Source organism: Halyomorpha halys, unplaced genomic scaffold (genome assembly GCF_000696795.3).
Source record: "Halyomorpha halys isolate HHAL.00 unplaced genomic scaffold, Hhal_1.1 Scaffold1288.1, whole genome shotgun sequence".
Lineage (NCBI taxonomy): Eukaryota > Metazoa > Arthropoda > Insecta > Hemiptera > Pentatomidae > Halyomorpha > Halyomorpha halys.
The window spans coordinates 220,952-232,415 of record NW_027112921.1 but is presented as its reverse complement, the minus strand read 5'-3'; the positions used below and the strand labels follow the sequence as shown (position 1 = coordinate 232,415).

General features: G+C 30.8%; 1 protein-coding gene across 1 annotated transcript in view; it reads left to right on the top strand.

The window, feature by feature from the left end:
• Window positions 1-5,361: 5,361 nt before the first annotated feature.
• Window positions 5,362-11,464, top strand: part of LOC106689173 (fibroblast growth factor receptor homolog 1) — a 66,038-nt gene continuing 59,935 nt past the window's right edge. Inside the window, exon 1 of the mRNA XM_014434032.3 lies at window positions 5,362-5,385. The gene's annotated coding sequence lies outside the window, so the exon portion shown is untranslated. The remainder of the gene's footprint in view (window positions 5,386-11,464) is intronic.

Sequence of the window (11,464 nt, the reverse complement as noted above, 5' to 3'; positions counted from 1 at the left end):
TCCACTAAACCATCAATTTCCTCCCAAATCCAATCCTTACAGTCCAAAATCTGTCATCTTGACCTCAATGTCCCATATGTTGCCGATTTGGCCAAAACCAGATACCATTCCTTCCATGTAAAACTTCCCAACCATCCAAATACACTTGTTTCTAACCTGGCTTCTCCTTCATTATCTAATAATCCTCCTAGGTGTCTGAAAAGAAGATGGCATCGAGATCTTCTCCTCTAGAAATGTTATTGGAGTTCTATCAATGGGTAGATTCTCCACATGTTTGTATCATGTCACTATGTCACCTACAGTAAATTTACTTGTTGTATATATGTTATACAGTTGTAAATAATAATAAATAAATGATTAAAAAAAAAAGATTTACAAGTGTACGAGTACGTTGGTAGACAACATTATATAATATTCAATATACAGACCTAGAAATTAATACCTGGTGCAATTTAAGAATGTTGTCATCGAAGGAAAAAATCACTAAATATTTTTTATAGCATACTTTCTTTAACTATATATTTTATACATAGGTAATTAAAAGTAAAAAAGGACATATTGTTAAACTAAAAATATATTGTTTATAAATACATTCATAGAGTTCAATCCTATTAATTTAATTTATTCGTTTCGGGACTTCTGATTTCTATTCTTTTATTATTTTTTTTTTATCAAAAATTAAATCCCTCTTGTATGACACCTAAATACAATCCAATAACAGTTTAAAATAATACTCTTCAAACTGGAGTATAACTTGACATTGAACAGGATAAGGATAAAACATTTATAGGTAAAAAAATTAATTAAACGTTTTCAATAGGTAAATAAATCCACAATTATGTTAATAGATAAGGATTATTACAAGAGATAAGATGTAAATACGGGTAACGGATGTTTTTAAGCCCATCAAGAGGATTAATGTTGCTACTTATGTATACATGATGTTATGGGAGCGGTGGGGCAAGAATGTCAAACCCTCAAGAGATCTGAAAAGATATTGGATATATTTATAGCATCTTTTAAAATAATGCACTTTGAAGTCGGATCTATCTCTGTAATCTTTAAGTCAGCTTTAGAAAGCTCGGAGAGTTGTGTCATCTTTATGTGTAAATAAAAGATTAAATATTATGTTGAATATGTAGAACCCTATCATCGAGCTGAGCAAGAATGGTTTTTCTGTATTTTATTTTTCATTATAAAAAGTTACATTGTTCCACTGTGGGTCAAGATAATTTTAATTTACATTGACGGTAGTCAAATCCAAGTGTCTTGTCTAAGTGGAAATGTAATAAAGTTCTGATACTTCCATCTATCTTAATTAAGTGCCTAAACCTGCTAATTTCACCAATAACATGGCTTGTCTGAGGTCTATGCAACTGTAGGATGTTGATTAGAAACAGTGAGATATCTATATGGGAGGTAGAGGAAGGACTTTTCTTGCTAAAACAGTTGAAAAAAAATTAAAGTTATTACAAGGCAAAGAGAGGAATTGAACGAATTTATTCCCTAACTACTCTGGTCCAGTGTTTCATTACTGTAACATGCGCCTTCAAGTTGCGGAAGCTGGAACAAAGAAATTGTCTCCCGTCATTGGTAAGTAAAACAGTTAATTGCTCAACAAACACGGAATGGAAACCGACCACAAAAACATATAGCCCACAGTTCGTTCCTGTCATTTTGACATATTAAAAGTGTAAAGGCGAGAGGGATGCGCTGGGATCTTTTGAACTCTGCTCTTCCCCTCACACGTGTGGGATAGAGTGGGCTCAGGGATCCTCAGGTCGATTGTGTAAATATTGTATAAATTATTTTATCATTATGTTATTTTATTTATTTATTTTTCATACAGATAGTTTGATTATGTTCATTTTGTTTATTCTTCTGTTTGTATATATTTTAAGAGAGTTTTTTTAAAATTCATTTATTTAATTTTATTTTAGTATTTATGAGATCATTCATCACTATTATCTATTACCCACAACTGTGTGGCAGATTGTAATACCTATCAATAAATAAAAAGTAGTAGTATTCTTAAAAAAAAAATGTAGAAAAATCTAAGCTTGCTCAATGCGTTATTTATTTCTTCTTCTTTTTTATATCATCTTGATTTTTTTCTCACAAATAATTTAAAAAAATGTTGTGTGGTATCAATTAACAAAAAATTTGATGCCAGAGAAAACTACGTAAATATCAAAGCGGTGGAAGAAAAACTGAAAACCCTTTTTTTTTACCTTTTTTTAAAAATAGTATAAATTTAGATATAAATATTCAAAAACCTTTTTTTTTTTTTTCTCCAAATAACGAGAAATCAACAATCCGTCATTTCAATCCGCCAAATATCACGGAAACTGCAAAGAGCAGATCAAGCTGGTACCAGATATCCAGCTTATAGATATTGATCCAGATGGAATATTTTGGAGAAGTCCTAAAAATTTTTCATTTGTTTTTTTAGGGTTCTGATCGCGTTATTCTTTCCACGAATTTATTTCGGAAGTAGAAACAAAAAATCTAAACTTGAAATTTATTTTTCACATAACTTAAAACCATAGGTTAATGGGATACCTTCTATAATAGTCAAAATTATGAAGCATTTTGTAGTCCAGCCTTATGGAGACCACAAAAGAAGTATTAACAGAGAAATATAGGTAATTTACTCTTGCTTAATTTCATGAATTGTAGTCCTTTTACCAGACAAATTGTCGCTCTTTACAATTTGTTAAATAATAATAAAATAAGAGAAAATGAGAAGAAGCTTATCATCTAACACAAGAAACAATAACGAATTGGATTCTTATTTTAAATATGCATGAGAAACAAAACGGGAGGAAGGGAGGATTTCTATGAAAAATATAAATTCCTATTTTTACAAAAACTTTAATCAATTTTTAAAAATTATTTATTGAAATTTAAAACTATATTACATAAATTTATAACTAGTAAATGTGATATTAGCTACGTTAGAATGGTACGATACTGTTTGTGGAGAATCTACCCATTGGTAGAGCTCCAATAACATTTATAGATTAGAAGGTCCCAAAGCCTTCATCTTTTCAGGCGATTATGAGGATTATCAGGTATTTGTTAAGCTGAAAACGTTATAAACATTAAGGTCGTTATGTATGATTTTACTTTTGATAAAATAATGAGCATTAAGGATTTTTGATTGTAAGAATTGGATAGGAGAGAAATTCGATGGTTTAGTGGAGAGTCCTCTGAGGCTTCATTATGTGATGTAAATGAGTCTTTTTTAATTAATTAGAAGCTTAGACCGTTTGTGTTGTATTAATCGGAACCGAAGAGTCCGTCTTGTAGGATTCCAACTTAGTCGTTAGTCCTAGGAAGCAGATCTCTTTGACAGAAATAAGTGAAGTATATTTTTAAAGGATACTATGGGGCAGGAAGTCATAGGTTTACGGCTAAGAGTAAAAATAGTTAATAGGGCTTATTGGAATTAATTTTAATTTTATAATTTTGACCATTCTTCAAGGGTTGTGATGTGGTATCCATACATGTGATGTTGGATACTACTAGTACAAGAGCCCAAGAGGAGAAAAAAGGCAGTTATCTCACCCCAATTTTTGATTACTTTAATGAAAACTATGTATCATTACTAGCCAAAATTGACGAGTCTGCCAAGTATAGGTAGGGGGAATAAAAAATGGCGACTGTTTCAAAGCGATAAAAAAATCATTCGGAGCTCTATATTTTAAAAAGTAGGTACAACACAAGAAAATATAAGAGAACGTCATTTAAAGATGAAAAAATTTACTAAAATATGAGCCCTAAAAGAGTTATTTACGTAAAATAGTTCTCGAGATATAGCTTTTTAAAAAGCAATATTTTATTAAAATGTTGTATGGGACGTACTGAAAGATCGGTAGTTAGTGAATTTATTTTGAAAAATCTATATCTCAAAAACCATTTGACGTACAGATGTCTATTAGCACTCAAATTAAAGCTAGTTTAATGAGCTATTATGTAGGTTATCTTCGTAGGAGTAATAGTTTACATGAAATCTGCTAAAATAAATTGATTTATAGTTGTTCGGACAAATTTTCATTTGCCAAATTTATATTCATATGTGAATATCATAAAAACTACGCCTACGAAGATAAGTGTCATAAACTACTTTAAGTTAAATTTCCTTTATTTTGAATGTTGGCAGACATATGTGCGTCTTATGGATCTAGAGATATAGTTTTTCAAAAATCCAACATTTTATACGAATAACTAGAAATTAACATTCTGTGAGTTTATTTTGTCAAATATCAAAAAAACTACTATTCCTGCAAAGAAAAACATAATCAACTTTTATGTAGTAAATTTAACAAGCTTTAATTTGAGCGCTGGCAGACATCTGTATGTCCAATGGTTTCTGAAATGAAGTTTTTCATAAATCAAACTTATTGTCCGAACAACTATAAATCAATTTATTCTAGCAAATATTATGAAAACTACTATTCCTACGAAGGTAAAGGGCAGGAACTTCTTTATAGACCATTAAACTAGCTTTAATTTGAGTGCTAATAGACATCTGTACGTCACATAGTTCCTGAGATATAGATTTCTCAAAATAAATAAACTAACTACTAATCCTTCAGTACATTTTTTTGATATTTTGCTTTTCAAAAAGCTATATCTCGAGAACTATTGGACGTAAATAGCTTTTAGGGCTAATATTTCAGCAAATTTACTCTTCTTTAAATAATGTTATCTTTGATTTTCTAGTCTGTTGTTGGTAGTTTTTAAGTTATAGAGCTCCGAATGAAAAATTAATGTTTTTTTAAGGTTTTGAAACAGTCGCCATTTTTTATTCCCCCTACCTATACTTGCCAGACTTATCAATTTTGACTAGTAATTATAACTAGTTTTCATTAAAGTAATCAAATATTGGAGTGAAATAACTGCCTTTTTTTCTTCTTGGCTCTTGTACTATATTGGTCGTTATTCACTAAAAGCACACATGCGTTATCGGCATAGTTTTAAACCAATTTTTTTTTAAATACTCATGTTTAGCTTTCAAGAATTTCGCTTGATTTTTATTTCATACAATTTATTTGCTTTAAAAAAAAATGGATATAAGATACAATCTAAAAATATAAATTTTAATAATTCAGTTTAAAAAAAAAAACATAATTAGTGAGTGCTGGTTTTTTTTAACTAATGACCTTCCGCAGTTGAGGATTTGTTTATTACCTCCGATTGACGGCAACACTCAACTTGGAACTGTCTGTTCCAATCTTGATCGTCCTAAAAAAAAAATCTCAACGTTAAGGTAGTAGGAGAAGGTGCTCTAAAGAGCGATTCCTATTGGCTCGCCATACCCCCACCATTCTTTCCTCTTCCGCCCCTTGGCCAGTGCACGTCCGGCAGCCGCACGCAGAGGTGAGTAGACTGAATTTTGTCCTCAGTGGTTATTAATTTTGTTATTGGTATCGTTTGTAAAAATAATACAACTTCTGAAATATATTAATATATATTGCTTAATAGCATGAATATATTTTTAAAACGGCATTTAAAAGAAAAACATTTTAGTGATTAAAGTATCCTCATAAAAAAATATTCGATTTCTTAAACGTTTCAACATTAGACAAAAAATATGAACTTAAGAGAAATAAAATTACATTGATTTTTCAATGATTTTATATAATAAAATAATGAGTAGGGGTTAATTATATGTTTTCAACATATTTTAAAAATGTAGATACACCTAATCTGAAGATAAATCATAAATTAAATTATGGGACTAAAATATTTAATTTTTAATAAGATATTCGATAAAAAAATATGGCACGTAATTTACTACTAGCTCAAATTATCATTGTTTTGCTTTATATTTTTATACCACCTTCTCAAAATTAGTTTAAATATTTTTAATATAAAAGTTTCGAATTCAATGAATGAGGAAGAATACAATTTATGGTCCTCATTCGTCGAAAAATATCTGAAATTACATCAAAAAAACCTTGCACACATGCAATACACAAACGTATATATAGTGAACTCCTCTTGATCACATTAGCAACATATCGATTGATTGATAAAATTACAGACGACAAAAAATCTAGTTCGCAAAAAAATTAAAATCTGTACACTATAAGATGCAACTAGTGTCACGTATTGATATTTATTACAGGGTAAATTTATGAATTTATTGTTCATTTTAGTTTATATTAAATTTTATTAGCGTCTCAAGTTTTGAAAATAAAATTACGATAAAAATATATATATCATAAATGTGTAACAACAAATAGAATACAAACAAGAAATTAATTTTTTTTACTTTTCTGAGAATTCTATTCTTTCAAAAAGTACTTTACAGTTTGACTTATATATACTATAACTTTACATATATTGTTTGCATATTTAATGCAACTTCAAAAAGGATGTTCCATACCGAGGATGGGTATTACCAACCCCAGAAGATGGACCGAAAAGTCCAGCCCATACCTGTACTAAGGTTCTCAGGCAAACTACTTCTTCCTCTCCTTAACCATTGGTACAGTATCTTGGAGAAAACTCAAACTGATGAAACTGTGAATGAGTTAGAATGAATATGGTTCTAGAATAGTTTAAATGAGGAATCAGAAATCGCGATCTAGTTTTTCCAAGCATTATGGCTAAATTGAGACTGATTTCAGACTGGCATAATCCATGGATCGAGGCACTATGAGCATGGATGCATTGTCGTTCATAATGTTTCTTATAGTTATTTTGGCTATCTTATTGTATAGAATCATAGTATATTGATATGTAGGACTGTTAAGCCACTAAGCTGTCTATGCATTGAAGATAATAAAGAGGAGGTTCTGAAGAATCGATTTTTAACGTCATGTCATTGATTTTAAATGTCTGTGAAAACATTTATGAAGTAAATATGCATGTATATACAGGGATTAAACAGATAAAGGTATAAACTTTTTAATGGGTGAATGAAAATGGAAAAGTTAATGCGGAAAATAGGAGGATTAAAATCTGTTTGGAGGAAAATCAGCCAAGCACCCACTCCAAGTGGCCTCCAGCTTTATTTCGAGATAAAACGGCAAGTACTTGATAATAATATTCTTTATTTATTCTGAAACTAGTAGAATATTACAGGTATCGAAAATAGGTTTTAGAGCTTTGAAGTAAAAAACAAAATTTAAAAAATTCATTTATTTAATGTAACTTTTCAACTGTACTTATAATAAATACAACAAGTAAATATGTGGAAAGATTAAGAATTAATGGGTTAGGGTGGTTAAGGAGTTTGGAATGAAAAGACGCATATCTGTTTTGGGCCAAATCTGCAAAGAATGGGATGTTAAGGTCTTTGTGGATGAGTTTATTTGTAACGTAATAAGGAGCATCAAGGATTTTACGCAGGATTGGATGAGGGAGGAATTTGATGGTTTGGTAGAGCCCAATTCCACATGTCCACATTGGTCTGATTATCATAGCGTATAATAATTTTTTGTAATGAATGGGGAGTTTAGAGTGCTTGTCAAGTAAGTGTTGTAGCAATCGGAATCTACGTGCAGTTTCTTGTCGTTTCAGTCTTGTGTGTGGATTCCAAGTAAGTCAATTTTAAAAATGATAATGAAATTATAAAATATCACTGCAATAATAAATTGAAAAAGAAAAAAAAATTAACAACAAATGTACCATGAAAAAATAAATAAATATATAAAAAATAAAATAAAACCATCTATCATATCATATCATACGGTGACTAACTTCTAATAATGTAAAATGAATAAGAATCAACGATCGTAAAATAATTAACAAGAAGAAGCGATTAATGTTTATCTACATGTATACAAGTTTTAAAAGCAAATTAGAAACGTAAAAAAAAATAAATAAAACGCCAAAGATAAATAAATCCTATTAAAAATCATAGATGTTAAGGAATATTATAAATAGCCTATCAACACTGTCCAACCAATTTCTTTTAATTGTTTCAATGCTTTCTCACGATTTCTTTCAATAATTACTGTATCTAGCACTACAATAATTCTCTATAGATGATCTAACACGAATGTTATGAGTCAATAAAATGTTTAACTGTAATTATCGCTAATGACTAAATAGCGAGAGAGCTATATAATGTCTAAATATCTACAGCTATGATGTTTACTGCGCGAGGGTCACCCAAAGACTATTTAGTGTGTTTTTATATTTATTTTTTGATTAGCTACCAGACTTGATTTAAGACAAGACAAATATAATTATAATTTGCTTTTAGACTAATTTGAAATTATTTCACAATTAATTAATATTTTTTTTAAATATTTTTATAAATAACAAAACTGCTATAGGTTAATATCCTTAATAATCCCACGATAATTATTATCGTAACTAAGTCAGTTATGGAATTAACAACAATGTAGACCAGCCTCCAAACTCACCTTTACTAGGGTTGGTCACTGATAACAGCGTTAAAATCAGAGAGGAATTTTTCGAAAGGTAACTGAAAATCAGTAAGACCAAGGCTCTACAAGAGGTCAGAATAGGAATCGGTCTGAACTTCTAGAGGAAGTTATGGGCTACTGGATATGCAGTTCGAACCAATCCACCAGTACATCTGTCTTCAAAACCATTAATGCCAATGTAGTTGGCAACTATACCACTTGAGTGGCAAAAAACAGATGGGTAGAAAGGATAAACAAATATAAAGTTATTTACAGTATATAGGCAAGGAACAGCCCAAGATAGACCAAGAAATTTAAGGTTGGTAAAGCATTCCGAAAAACAAAATTCCAATATTCTACATTGATGGATTAATTCACAGTAGTTCTACGTACGTTTCCACTAACTTTACGAAAAATACAATTAAAGGTTCTCTCTTTTAGAAAAATTACTTTTCAAATAATTTTTTGATTGAACAGATTTTATAGCTAAATATAATATTATTAGCTCTTAAATACAAGTTTACAAACTGCAAAGTACAAGCTCTAATGTCATTTACTTATACTCATATTACATATAGGTATATAATATTATATATAGAGTATAGTATATTATATATAGGTATTTATAGGAGCTAAAAGTACAACTCAGCATAGTATACGTACTACAAAATTGTACCAAGTACAGGACCCTGTTCGCACTGGCAGTTTAAACATGGCGTACGTTTCACGATCGACCATATATAAATACTACTTGTCAGATCTGATAATATTTAAGATTATCTGTAGCAGCTTTTTAATCTCTTGATAATTTCTTCTTGACGGTAAAATGGTAGGCGAAGTAATAAATACTTCTAACAATATTTTTAAATTTTCAGAATACTTGTCTTTAATTATTGCTATTTAAAACTGTACATTATAATACATATAGTAAATCTGATCTAAGTTAAATTGGACTGTTATAGGCGTGTAGAGAAACTACCCATTGGTAGCACTCTAATGACATTTTACATTAGCTGGTATCGTGGCCATCTTCCTCACAATGAAGTAAAATCGTTTGTTAAGTTTTTGAATTATGCTTTATTCGTGAAATGTTACAAATGCCTTTTGGCATGTAATGTAAATTTGAGCTCCATAAGAGAAAACCTTCTCTACACGACTAACATAGGAACATAAATGGAAAAACCTTTCAACAAAGACACACCTAATGTAGCAATTCCTTACTCCAGCAACGTTTCTTCTAGTTAGATTTCATGGTAGTGTGTCGATCGCAAAACTTAATGTTTGTCAAAGTACGCTTGGGTGTCGTGTAAATTTTCGTATTACTTTTTTATTACGTCCGTCAAGAAAGTTATGTCTAGCAAATTTATACAATTTCTTTCCAATTAGCGAAAAAACAGGAATAGTGGAGTAACCAATGGGAGATCTCTCTCCTCCATCGAAAAAAAAAATTAATAATAATATAAACTATTAATATACGTTTCACTCTAAAATCTCTAAGCCCTGACGAAGCCCTCCAAAGTTGGTCGCAACGTTCCTTGCAATTAAATAATTGCTTTTTTAATATTTTGTACCGCCATCCAGACTATCTTACTACAATCTATTTCAGAAGGTCTACTATCTTCTTTCAACATGAATTTTAATATTATTCACAAGTAATATACGTTTGCATGAAAAATATTATGTTATGCATTACCAATTGGTATTGCTATAATACATTGCATACTATGCATTTGCATATCGTAGATTCCATTCCAGAATGAAAAAAAAAACCATTAATCTGTAGCACTACAACCCATGTAATGAGTGCAGTACTTTGTAAGAAACTACTGTTACTAGACCAACGGTGGTGAAAGGAGGTGATTTGGTCAGAATCACATCGACAACCAGATTGTTATCCAATTAAGGGTAACCACTTCATGAGGCTAGGTGACTCCCGAACCCACAGCGAAACATAAAATAATTATCTACCATTCGATTCCAACTCAGATTCTTGGAGTTAGTAGCTCTGTGCCTTACCACTCAGCTACCTGATCCTACACTTAAGTGTATTAATAAGTAATATACGCTTGCATTGAAAATATTATGTTGTACATTTCAAGTTGGAATAAGTTTCTTATTAGTAGTAGTTCCTATAATAGAAATAACCACTGCTCCTTCCGATGTTACAGTTAAGAATGTTAAGAATATAACTACGTGTTCGTGAATATTCGAAACAATGATGATTTCCATTGAATCGAAGAGGATATCATATATTTGCTGATTTTCACTTGTTTATTCATTTCTATTATTTGTGTGGCCACAAAATTTTAACTAAAACCATTAGCAGATGTCTTCCACCAGCATAAAAAGGCAACTAACCTGATCACGATTGGTATAACTAGGCAAAACGATTTAGCGAACAAAGAGCGGAAAAGGTAATAATAGGATCTGAGCACGCCACGTGTAAGTCCATCCTACGCACTTCTAAAGTAAGCGCGGAGTCTGCCAAGTCCATGTCGTATCCAACCAGCGTGCTTCCAATGAATGATCAGAATTTTAATTTGGTCCTTCATCACTGAGTTGTAACAACCCTTGAAACAAGTAGGTTGGAAATGGTTTTATCTGATGATGGGTATTTTATGTTTCTTAAGCGTTTTACTACTTATTCCTTATTGCTCGCATGATGATTTAATTCAAATTGAAATGATGATTTTTTTTAAATATTTATTTATTGCTATTTACAACTGTACACTATAATACATTTAGTAAATCTGATCTAAGTTAAGTTGGAGTGTTACAGGCGTGTAGAGAAACTACCCATTGGTAGCACTCTAATGACATTTTACATTAGCTGGTTTCGTGGCCATCTCCTTTTTCAGGCGCCGATCGAAGGATTGTCAGGAATGGAAGAGGATGCAAGATTAGAAACTAAGGGGTTTGAGTGGTTAGAGATTTTATAATGGAAGGAGTGATATCTGATTCGGGCTAGATCGGTTACATAGGGAACATTTAAGTCTTTATGTATGATTTATTTGTGACAAAGTAAGGAGCATTGAGGATTTTACGAAGGATTTTGGATTGTAAGGATTGAATAC